Source organism: Montipora capricornis, chromosome 4 (genome assembly GCF_036669925.1).
Source record: "Montipora capricornis isolate CH-2021 chromosome 4, ASM3666992v2, whole genome shotgun sequence".
Lineage (NCBI taxonomy): Eukaryota > Metazoa > Cnidaria > Anthozoa > Scleractinia > Acroporidae > Montipora > Montipora capricornis.
In genome coordinates this window covers 10,924,245-10,937,984 of record NC_090886.1, presented here as the reverse complement: position 1 = coordinate 10,937,984, position 13,740 = coordinate 10,924,245, and the positions used below count along the sequence as shown (strand labels likewise).

At 36.4% G+C, this 13,740-nt stretch overlaps 1 non-coding gene across 1 annotated transcript; it reads left to right on the top strand.

The window, feature by feature from the left end:
• The first annotated feature begins 1,617 nt into the window (after positions 1-1,617).
• Trnaa-ggc (transfer RNA alanine (anticodon GGC)) lies at positions 1,618-1,690 on the top strand. The gene has a single exon. It is a non-coding gene; the product is annotated as a tRNA-Ala (tRNA).
• The last annotated feature ends 12,050 nt before the right edge of the window (positions 1,691-13,740 follow it).

Sequence of the window (13,740 nt, the reverse complement as noted above, 5' to 3'; positions counted from 1 at the left end):
TTGTCAAAGCAAGTTTCCAAAAGCGTAATTGGTTTGGATATTTGATGCAGGAAGTCAAGAGAATTCAAAATGACGTTCTGAATTGCAGAAGCAATGATGTTGGTGTATGATGCCCAAAACCCGGAGTGGCAAACAACTAAGAAATCCATACTTAATATCCAACAGCTGCCATTGTACAATGACAGATACGTTCTTATGCTTAATAAAAGTGCACTTCTTTTGATATTGAAATAAGCTTTTTTTTGAAATTCAGGTATCCCGGCCAAAGCCCCAACACCCTCTCTCTCATTCATTTTGTCTTGTGGCAAGAGAGGATGAGGGGAAAAAACATCTCCACCATATATTGGCCTCTTCCAATGATAATTGTTTTCAGTTTCAATTTAACCCGTGGTCAAGATGCACGGCTATTTGGAGGAAGACACCTGATTGGATGTCATTGGCTGTGCGACCATGGCGCGAAGATAAAAACAGATGAGGCATGGAGATGTGTTCTCTATAGTCATCCTCCCTTGCTTGTGGTTAGTTATTGCAATGCTATTTACAGAAGGGGGCGTCATACGTAGAGTATACAGTAGAGAGCTTATGCACAAGACGTTTGCCAAGTAGCCGTAGAGAGACTGGGCCGAGACCGACGTCCGTGACTTGACTTGCTTGCATTGAGCATTTCACGTTAGTGATTTCGCTAGCTGTGAAGCAGTTTTGATTCTTTCTTAAGACAGAATCAAGATTTCTTTAGAAAGAAATGTCATATGCTTTTAAAAAGTTACAATCCAGGATTGATATGAAAGGATAAACTCTTGTTGTAAGAGAACACGGCTTGAAACCTTCAATTTAACTACACGCATTATGAATTGGATGTGAGGTGTTTCCCGGTATCCGGAATAGATCCTGAATATAACTAAAATTTTGCCTTCACTACCAAATGAATGAGACGCATACAACAGAGTAGATACAGGGGCATATAGGTCAGCAAAGACCTCATACGCCTGTTTACTGTAGGAACAGTGACAAATTAAATACTGCTCACCATACCTCACAATTCAGACATGTGTCTTCAGAGAAAAAGCAATTCGCAGTTATGTAAACTTGTGCGACACCGCTGTATACCAAAACCCAAAAACACTTTATGGAAAAAAGGGAACGTATAGCCCCACCAACTGCGGTGTCACTAAATACGTGGGCTGAGTTACGGTAACGAATCATGAAAACTAACAATACACACTTAAATCAAACTTCAACTTGGGAGCTGAATTGTTGCTGTCCTACAATGGTTTTTAAATCTTAACGGCCTACTACATATATCTGACACTCATACCCATAATCCCTCTTGCACGGCACCAATCCTCCTGTCCTTGTCGGCAGAAAAAGAAAAGTACTTCTGTCTATTACGCATCGCTTTTATTTTCAGAAAATTATACTATCTTCAGATTTGAAAAACATGATTTATCAGGCAATAAAATGAATATATATTTGAAGTGATCCTCACACTTCGCTGGACAATTCAATTCTCTCATTCGTCTTTTACCAGCACTTCAAATATACATTCAATTCATTTCATTCATAAATTCCTTCACCAGAACAAATGAGCCCAACAAATTGACCTGCTCCCAACTGTGTGGCTTCATAGCTCAGTTGGTAGAGCATTGCACCGGCATCGCAGAGGTCATGGGTTCGAATCCCGTTGGAGCCACCTGAATTTTTTAGGTTGTCTATAAAGCAGCATTTGCTGAAATTGTCCTGCTACGTGCAAGGTTCAATTCTCTCATTCATGATTTTCCAGTGTTCGCTGATCAGCGCGAGCCATTGCCACATTTCTGCAAAGAAAAGAAAATGACCCTTAGGGTTACAGAAAAAGAAACTAAACTTCACGGTCATTTAATTTTACAAATTCTAACATGGTCTTTTTGAAATCGTTGCCTTAGCATTACCACATGTTGCCAGGGCATTAAAATTTAAGACCACAGAGAAAAAACACAAGCACATACAAAGAGGTACTTCTCAAGGAAAGCATATATATTTTTAAAGGACTAGTACTTACTCTTTTCTTTTTCTTTTGAAGGCTTTGAGTAACGGCGTTTGCAGCGCTCTTTTCGTCATGTGGAGAACTGATTAAGGTAAATTTCTTTGGTAAATGACAGGTAATATAAAGTTGATGGTCCAGTATATACACAGGAATACAAGAAAAATCAATGAAGAAATTAATTATTCCACATCAAATTAACTTACCTTTCCACGGACAGCAATACCCAGCGTTGATGTTTGTGACTTGATGTTTGGGACGTGTGACACCAATTTTTTTTTTTTTTTTGGAAAATCACTTCTGGCCAACGTGTAGAGAAAAAACGTCTCGTGCTTAAGCTCTCAAATTAGCTAATGTGTAGTGTAGTGCGTTGTAGTGCAGTGCAGTATATTGTAAAGTAGGGTTGTATTGTGGAATATGGAGTTAAAAAATAAGTTGTCAAAAAAAAAAAATCAATAAATCAACATATTATCTCACAGATAAATTGCTTCAAGATAGAAAAGGGAAAAAGAAAATCGAATGTAGTATAAAATCGTCCCTATACAAAAACACAAGCAATAGAAGGAGCGGTAGATGACCTTGGTTGGACTCGTAGAGGATCTATCTAATTTTGTGGAATGAGAAAATGCTTGTCGTTAACCCGTCTGCACCAGTAATTGAGACTAGTTTTTTTTTTTCTTGTTTTTAAGATTGATTAAGTTATTTTTATCTCTTTGGAAAAATCTTTTACGACCAAATTTCGAAATCATTGGAGATTCTAGTATTACCGTAAACGTTCACTTTAGACAAATGAGATGTATATGAGATCAGAATGACTGCACAAAGGCGTTTATTTCTTTCAGATTTTCATTATTGTGTATTTCAAGTGGATTGACCAAAAATAATAATTGACTTACCTCGCTGTGGCTGCTCAGTACAGGGATGGAAAGATCATGTGAAGAAAAAAAAAGGAAATATAGTTGGTGCGGATGACTAGGTCACGTTATTTGAGGACGGACATTATTAGTAGTAAACATGATTTTATGCTGAAGAGAAGGGCTGGTAATTTTCATGACAACGAAAGAAATTGCGAATTCTTTAGTTAAGCCTACTACTACTACTACCACCACCACCACCACCACCACCACCACTACTACTACTACTACTACTACTACTACTACTACTACTACTACTACTACTACTACTACTACTACTACTACTACTACTACTACTACTACTACTACTAACTACTAACTACTAACTACTAACTACTACTACCACTACCACTACCACTACCACTACTACTAGTACTACCACTACTACTACTACTACCACTACCACTACCACTACCACTACCACTACCACTACCACTTCCACTTCCACTACCACTACCACTACCACTACCACTACCACTACCACTACCACTACCACTACCACTACCACTACCACTACCACTACCACTACCACTACCACTACCACTACTACTACTACTACTACTACTACTACTACTACTACTACTACTACTACTACTACTACTACCACCACTAAAAAGATAGACAATAACCCTTCAAATGTACTACACTGCTCCACGAGATCACAAATACCTACATAGAAACATGTAAGACTCTTTAACTTAAGATTAGAGATGTGTACCTGTCATCCGTCGTTTGCAAAGGTACCAAACGATTAATGCTGATAACACCACAGCAGACAAAGGGCCGACGATGTAGTACCACTTTATAGCTGTAGAAAACAGAACCATGAATGGATGCAAGTTTTTTTTTACATGATATCTGTCATTCGAGGCTGAATATGGAGTGGGAGAATTGGTACTCTTCTTCATTTATTGGAGCTTAAAGGAACCCAGTCCAACCAGGAAAGGACAGGACTAGATCTTGCTGCACTAGTTTGTGGCAGAACAGCCAGCTCATAAATCATAAGTTAGTCCAATACGCCGGATATTCGCCTAAAAACACTTAGGTCATCCAACCATAATCACTTCCTGGATTCGTGAACACATAAATAACCTGCTAAGAACTGCGTGAGTAGACACCCGTGAAGTCCCATCACGTTTTTGCTCACATATTGATTATTAACAGACTACACGGTGGAACAAAGATCTTTCAAAGGAACAAAGAAGCTCACAACACTTTAAAAAAACCTACCTGGTCTTTGTTCTTGGAGCCCTATCAAAAAAAGAATTCAGAAAACTCAACTTTTCTTTTCAGTGTATTGTTTTGGGTGAGTTCTCCAACGAAACAGCCATTGCACTAATGAACTCTACAACCATAATTGGCAAACTCTAATCCCAACTCTTTGTTTTTACATATTTATAACTGTTTCCAACCCGAGCAAAAATTCTGTCAGTATAAATTGAACTCATGGCAATGCTTGAACTAAAACATCTGGACGATCGCGAATGAGGAGAACAAATTGTCAAAACTCCCAGTTATTTTGTGAAATCCTTAAATCGGCTAAAATATTAGGTGTTTCAAAAGGGGATGACCTAAAGTGGCATGAGCATGTTGAGAAAATTTCTGCGGAAGCCTCACAGAGAATTTATTTGCTTAGGCAACTTAAGAGCGCTGGTATTGACCGCATTTCTCTGATTCAATTTTACTGCGCATCTATTCGTTTTGTCTGGAAATATGCCTCTCAAGCTTTCCATTTTATTTTACCAGTCTATTTGTCTGATCAAATCGAGAGGGTTCAGAAGCGAGTTTTAAGGATTATGCATCCAGAAGTATCATATAGGAAAGCGCTGGAATATACGAAAATTGTCAAGGGACCGAGAACTCCTGGCTATTTTGCTAAATTTTTCGCAAACCCCGTACACGTCACTAGATTTCGAAGAAATTTGGAATTAAAATAGTTCCGACTACAAATGCGTCGTCTATAAAAAGAAAAAAAAAAAGTTAAAAACAAAATTAATAAAGTAATAATAATAATAATAATAATAATAATAATAATAATAATAATAATAATAATAATAATAATAATAATGAAAATTTAAAAAAAATCTGAGTTTTGGAAAAACTGAACAAGGTCTTACCAATGTAATATTAATTACAATCCCAGCAACTAGCTTTGTAGATACTTTTGTACATACAAGATCGAGCTGATCTGTCCTTATACGGGAAAAAGGGCGTGATGTTGAGCGTACTATTAAAAAGCACTGTAAGATCAATGGAACGGTAAAATTTACTAATACAAAATTTAAGCACCCTAGTGACGACATAACTTTGTAAACCCAAGTAGGGTTAAATTATGTAAATTATCTTTTTAGGTACCGTTGTTGGGCGTTCAGCATTTTGCTGTTGTCTTCCTGAAACATCATTAATATTATAGCTTGCGATACCTACTGGATAACCATTCTGTATGTGTGCTCAAATGGCATTCTTATTGCACTGGCTCGTTATATCACACCACAGGACTGTATTATAAACTCAACGTTAGATGGTTGTGACTCGACTCTCAAAACTCAACTCGCTCCAAAAAAGAAAAAAACAAAAAACATCACGTGTTCTTATGACGTCATTCAAGAGTGGAAGGCACAGTTTGATTGCAATAAAAAAAGAGGCGAAAAAATACCATAGCAACGAAAACAACTGTGCGGATAAGGTTGATTTTGTATTTCCTAGGTGTGAATACCATTTGGTATAAAGCCCCGTAAAAGTTTTCTTACGATAAACAGATGCTGATAAATTGTGTTGATTACGTTTTAGAAGAATATCCAGGAAATGGATTTGACTACTTTCCTCAAGTTCTTTCCTCAAATTCAATTGTGAATTTGATGTTATTATGGCAATTATCTAAAAACTGTAAAAATTGGTTGGCCATTGGCAAGATTAGATGGATCTTTTATGTCCAAAGTTATCTATAAATCTAGTTGCTGGGATTGTGATGAATTGAACAACGTCTATCAGCGAATTATGAAAAATCCATCTGTTGAAATTCTATACTAACAGCTGTTAAAGATACTTTATTTCTATTATTTTAAGCTGCAAAGAAAATTAATGAGCGAATTTTGCATAATGAATGAGTTTCCAGTAATCGGATCTCTGCTTTATACGCAAAGGGTTCTGGGATCGCCAGGGGGCAAAAATTGCAAGGAGCTGTAAGAACATAGACTGCTGGCAGTCTGTTTTTCTCTCGTAATTCAGTACGGGTTATGAGGAGAGACGTTTTGCCATACCACCCTGTCTCGCCTTCTTCTCTACACGGCCAACGCCACACCGCCCTTTCGAGTTCGCGATGACTAAACGCTCGTCCTAGTGACCCTTAGAGAAAAAACCGGCTGCCAGCAGACTAGAAACTTATTTCGACGTCCAAAAAAACGATTATCGGCAGAGATCAACGGTTCTTGCGACCCTCTTTTATCAGAAATCGATTGGGGCAATGTTGACGTGTGGAAAATGTAAGTTTATGTTTGAATAACCGTGAAATATGAAATAACATTTACTGATTAACGTCCTTGCTTGCATAAGGTTTATTTTGAAATGTTGACATCACGTTATGGTCTCGAAATATAACAAAATTTGATATAAATCTGAAGTAAGTAACTCAATAAAGCCATTAAATTGTATTTTCGTGTGTATAGGGTGTTTTCTGATTAGTTACGTCTTGCGTAAACGAATTATGGCTTCTAGAAAATTTACGACCTTAAAACAGGGAAGTCGTTGTCAGAGACTGCAGACTGCAGATGGAAATTGTCTTTACAAAGCTATTGCTGAGGAAATCCATAGGTTAAGTTATAGTTTGATTGAGAAAAATCCAACGGTTTTTGAGCCGCTTTTATTTTCTTCAAACTCTGTGGGTACATGAATCCCTGAATCACTTCAATGTATTACGATGCTTACACTCCAGCAAACCATATTTCAATCTCCTAATCTGCCTCGAGGTAGGTTCTATGTTTCAATTGATTTCGATATGCCTCAACTGTTAAAAAAAAGATTTGCTTCTGTCAAACTACCATCTACAAGTAGTAAAGTCACAGTGACTGGATCCAAGCAATTTTGTCAAGCTTCAACTTCAAACAATTCGTGAAAAGCGTCATCTCCATATACTAGTTCTCTGTAGATCTGATCTTTGGAGCAGGTCTTTGAGGTTTACTCTCACAATCGGACTCTTCTATATACGAAGTTGGTCGGTAGGACATTCAGAGGTTCTGTAACCACGTACAAAATGATTTGAACATACCTTTGTACGCATTGACACCTTGACTTGGTCAGGATTAATAGCTCTAGCCAGCAGCCCACGACAAATGATCTATGTTATTCGTGGGCGAGTAAAATCTTAATATTTCAACGTGAGGAAGAATCTTCTGCTTTTCTGGGTACCTTCGATCTTTGTCACAACCCAACACAGCACAATGATTGCCACTAGGCATATTTGCAATATTATTTGAATTGCTGAGTTTAGAAAAGCCAGCCCGCTATACATACGTAAATGCCACTTAAAAGGCTTTTTTGAGTTATTTCCTCTAGATTTATACCCTATTTTTAAATATTTCAAGGCCATTTAACAATCAGAGGACGAAAAAATGGATTTACGAGGGTAACCAAAGTACAGCAAAAGTGTAGCAAATACCACATTTTCAGAAATTTGCTCAAATTTGCTGAAGAGCAAAGATTGATATTGCACTAGATTTGCCACCCATAGCAACGGTGGTAAATCTAACATTTGTTTAAGATTTGCTCCTGTGTGCAAAGGTAACGTGTGCGTGCAAATTTGGGGGTTATTTACATACTGATCAAATGTGGATGAAAATGTGTTTCTTTGAACTGTCTTTACACATGACGCAAATTAGCGCGCAAATTTGCTGTTTCGCACAGCTTTTGCTCCTGTTGTAAAAACGTGTAAACTCATTATTTTAAGCAAGTTAAAGCAGGGTTGGAAATGTGAGCGAAATGTTAAAGTTGAACAGTGTTTGCTTATGGTAGTAAAGGTGATCAAAATCTTATTTTATTGATCATGTTTGCACATATTGGAAATTGCAGGCAAATGTTTATCATTGAACCAGATTGCTTTATATAGCAAATGTGAGCAAACCCTTAGTATTAAACACGTTTGCTCACGCAGCAAATGTTGTCAAAACACTTATTTTGAACAATTGTTCCTGGGTGGCAAATTTGATCAAACTCTAAATTTTGGGAAATTATGCTTGGGGCAGCAAATGTGGTCAAAACCTAAGTCTTGAACAAGTTTGCTTGGGGGCAGCAAATTTGATCGAACTCTTACTATTCAGCAGGTTTGCTCGGGTAGTAAATATAAACACAGTCCAAGTTTTAAGCGAGTTTGCTTGGGCAGCAAAATGTGTAAAACTCCTACTATTTACCGGGTTTGCTTAGGTATAGCAAATAAAATTAAAGTCAAACTTTTGAACAAGTTCACTTGAGGCGGCAAAATGTGATAAAACTTTTAATATTGAGCATGTTTGCCCCGATAGCAAATGATTTTATAATGAAAGTCCAAGTTTTAAACAAGATTGCTACTTAAAGACATCAAAGAGAACCAGTGACATTCCATTTGATATGTTCAAATGATTTTTAATTCATTCTATAAAGCAAGTTTAGCGTGAACATAATGATCTACTAAAAACTGGGGGTAATTATACTATATATACACCAATCAGATCTTTTAATAGCCTATAAGAGAAATATTCATTCTCTAAGATATTTTGAATAGGCTTTTTCAGAGTTGCCTCAAACCTGTTTCAAAAAGAAGCCTTTTAGGTTTGTGGAACTCAGAAATCGCCTATTTAACCCCTTCAATCTTTGACCAATTTAATTAATTATGACAAGATAATTGTTGAGGATGAAATCCTGTAACGTTACCATTCAAATGCAACCCGTTTTGGCAGACCTCTTGCTTAGTATTATTTCTTGGGACTTTACATAAAGGAATTTTAATTCTGGGGGAGTTCCTCCTCTATTAGGAGTGAAAGGGCTAATTCTTTCTACCAGTTTATAATTCTTTTAAATATAACAAATGGGTTAACAGTATTTTAACAACAGCTAATTTAGATAGCTACTAAAGTGGCATTAAAGGAAAAAATATATGTACATTAATGTTAGAAAAAGGTGAAATTACACTAATGAAAATCATGGAAATTTTCAGCATCCAAGTCAGAAATAAGCAGATTTAAACAAGGCAGCTCAAGAAATCACCACTCAAAAGTATTCCAAATTGCAATTATAATATACTTGTCATTGCACAGTAGTTGCTCATGGTATAAGTAATACCTTTGGTTTTATACCGTGTACCTACAATCATGGACAGAAGTTGTTGAGACACATGAAAATTACCAACCTTTTTCTTTGGTGTAAATTCTGCTCTCTCCCGTCGTGAAAGGTAGCCTCTCCTTTCCACTTTTTCAATGTTGGAAACAAGTAAACATCCAAGAAGCGTTTTGCAACATTGTTTGGGGGAGAGGGGGTGACTACAGATGAAAAAGATGTTTTCATTTGAATACAAAATTCTATTGTTTGTTCGAAAGCGTTAGTTTTGCTAAATTATCTCAACATCTCTGGCCACGATTGTAGTATTTATACATTTCAATCGAACCTAAAAATGTACTGCTGCCTCTCATTGCTCCCCGTCTCTGAGGCCATTTTCTGCATGGTTAGACCTACTTTACAAGTTACATCGAACTGTATGAGGTGTGCTACCTGCCAGTTCAGATAGAAAATACTACAAATTAGTATACTATAACAAAAATTAACTGCATGGTTAGACCTACTTTACAAGTTACATCGAACTGTATGAGGTGTGCCACCCGCCAGTTCAGATAGAAAATACCACAAATTAGTATACTATAACAAATTAACTGCATGGTTAGACCTACTTTACAAGTTACATCAAACTGTATGAGGTGTGCCACCCGCCAGTTCAGATGGAAAATACTACAAATTAGTATACTATAACAAAAATTAACTGTATTGGTTAGACCTACTTTACAAGTTACATCTTACTGTATGAGGTGTGCCACCCGCCAGTTCAGATGGAAAATACTACAAATTAGTATACTATAACAAAAATTAAATGCATGGTTACCCTACTTTACAAGTTACATCGAACTGTATGAGGTGTGCCACCCGCCAGTTCAGATAGAAAATACTACAAATTACTATACTATAACAAATTAATTGCATGGTTAGACCTACTGTACTTTACAACTTACATCTTACTGTATGAGGTGTGCCACCCGCCAGTTCAGATGGAAAATACTACAAATTAGTATACTATAAAAAAATTAACTGCATGGTTACCCTACTTTACAAGTTACACCGAACTGTTTGAGGTGTGCCACCTGCCAGTTCAGATGGAAAATATACTACAAATTAGTATACTATAACAAATTAATTGCATGGTTAGACTACTTTACAAGTTACATCTAACTGTATGAGGTGTGCCACCCGCCAGTTCAGATGGAAAATACTACAAATTAGTATACTATAACAAAAATTAACTGCATGGTTGAGACCTACTTTACAAGTTACATCGAACTGTATGAGGTGTGCCACCCACCAGTTCAGATAGAAAATACCACAAATTAGTATACTATAACAAATTAACTGCAAGGTTAGACCTACTTTACAAGTTACACCGAACTGTATGAGGTGTGCCACCCGCAAGTTCAGATGGAAAATACTACAAATTAGTATACTATAACAAAAATTAACTGCATGTATAGAACTACTTTACAAGTTACATCAAACTGTATGAGGTGTGCCACCTGCCAGTTCAGATAGAAAATACTACAAATTAGTATACTATAACAAAAAATAACTGCATGCTTAGACCTACTTTACAAGTTACATCTTACTGTATGAGGTGTGCCACCCGCAAGTTCAGATGGAAAATACTACAAACTAGTATACTATAACAAATTAATTGCATGGTTAGACCTACTGTACTTTACAAGTTACACCGAACTGTATGAGGTGTGCCACCTGCCAGTTCAGATAGAAAATACTACAAATTAGTATACTATAACAAAAATTAACTGCATGGTTAGACCTACTTTAAAAGTTACACCGAACTGTATGAGGTGTGCCACCCGCAAGTTCAGATGGAAAATACTACAAATTAGTATACTATAACAAAAATTAACTGCATGTATAGAACTACTTTACAAGTTACATCAAACTGTATGAGGTGTGCCTCACGCGAGTTCAGTTGAAAAATCCTACATAGCATTATACTATCACAAAAATTAACTGCATTGTTAGACCTACTTTACAAGTTACATCTTACTGTATGAGGTGTGCCACCCGCCAGTTCAGATGGAAAATACTACAAATTAGTATACTATAACAAAAATTAACTGCATGGTTACCCTACTTTACAAGTTACACCGAACTGTATGAGGTGTGCCACCCGCCAGTTCAGATAGAAAATACTACAAATTAGTATACTATAACAAATTAATTGCTTGGTTAGACCTACTGTACTTTACAAGTTACATCCGACTGTATGAGGTGTGCCACCCACCAGTTCAGATGGAAAATAGTACAAATTAGTATACTATAACAAAAATTAACTGCATGGTTAGACCTATGTTACAAGTTACAACGAATTGTATGAGGTGTGACCCCCGCCAGTTCAGATAGAAAATACCACAAATTAGTATACTATAACAAAAATTAACTGCATGGTTAGACGTACTTTACAAGTTACATCTAACTGTTTGAGGTGTGCCACCCGCCAGTTCAGATGGACAATACTACAAATTAGTATACTACAACAAATTAACTGCATGGTTAGACCTACTTTTTAAGTTACATCTAACTGTATGAGATGTGCCACCCGCCAGTTTAGATAGAAAATACTACAAGTTAGTATACTATAACAAATCAATTGCATGGTTAGACCTACTTTACAAGTTACATCGAACTGTATGAGGTTTGCCACCTGCCAGTTCAGATGGAAAATACTACAAATTAGTATACTATAACAAATTAACTGCATGGTTAGACCTACTTTTTAAGGTACATCTAACTGTATGAGATGCACCACCTGCCAGTTTAGATAGAAAATACTCCATAGTGCACTATTATATAACAAATTAACTGCATGGTTAGACCTACTTTTCAAGTTACATCTAACTGTATGAGATGCGCCACCCGCCAGTTTAGATAGAAAATACTACAAATTAGTATACTATAACAAATTAACTGCATGATTAGACCTACTTTAGAAGTTATATCTAACTGTATGAGGTGTGCCACCTGCCAGTTTAGATGGAAAATACTACAAATTAGTATACTATAACAAAAGTTAACTGCATGGTTAGACCTACTTTACAAGTTACATCTTACTGTTTGAGGTGTGCCACCCACCAGTTCAGATGGAAAATACTACAAATTAGTATACTATAACAAAAATTAACTGCATGGTTAGACCTACTTTACAAGTTACATCTTACTGTATGAGGTGTGCCACCCGCCAGTTCAGATGGAAAATACTACAAATTAGTATACTATAACAAAAGTTAACTGCATGGTTAGACCTACTTTACAAGTTACATAAAACTGTATGAGGTTTGCAACCCACCAGTTCAGATGGACAATACTACAAATTAGTATACTATAACAAATCAATTGCACTGTTAGACCTACTTTACAAGTTACATCGAACTGTATGAGGTGTGCCAACCGCCAGTTCAGATAGAAAATACTACAAATTAGTATACTATAACAAATTAAGTGCATGGTTAGACCTACTTTATAAGTAACATCTAACTGTATGACGTGTGCTACCTGCCAGTTCAGATGAAAAATACTACAAATTAGTATACTATAACAAAACTTAACTGCATGGTTAGACCTACTTTTCAAGGTACATCTTACTGTATGAGATGTGCCACCCGCCAGTTCAGATGGAAAATACTACAAATGAGTATACTATAACAAATTGACTGCATGGTTAGACCTACTTTTCAATGAACATCTAAATGTATGAGATGAGCCACCTTCCAGTTTAGATGAAAAATACTCCATCGTGCACTATTATAAATTAACTGCATGGTTATATCTGCTTTTTAAGGTACATCGAACTGTATGAGGTGTGCCACCCGCCAGTTCAGATGGACAATACTACAAATTAGTATACTATAACAAATTAATTGCATGGTTAGACCTACTTTACAAGTTACATCGAACTGTATGAGGTTTGCCACCTGCCAGTTCAGATGGAAAATACTACAAATTAGTATACTATAACAAATTAACTGCATGGTTAGACCTAATTTTTAAGGTACATCTAACTGTATGAGGTGTGCTACCTGCCAGTTCAGATGAAAAATACTACAAATTAGTATACTATAACAAAAGTTAACTGCATGGTTAGACCTACTTTACAAGTTACATCTTACTGTTTGAGGTGTGCCACCCACCAGTTCAGATGGAAAATACTACAAATTAGTATACTATAACAAAAATTAAATGCATGGTTAGACCTACTTTACAAGTTACATCAAACTGTATGAGGTGTGCCACCCGCCAGTTCAGATGAAAAATACTACAAATTAGTATACTATGACAAAAATTAACTGTATGGTTAGACCTACTTTTCAAGGTACATCTTACTGTATGAGATGCACCACCTGCCAGTTAAGATAGAAAATACTACAAATTAGGATACTATATCAAAAATTAACTGCATGGTTACCCTACTTTACAAGTTACACCGAACTGTATGAGGTGTGCCACCCGCCAGTTCAGATAGAAAATACTACA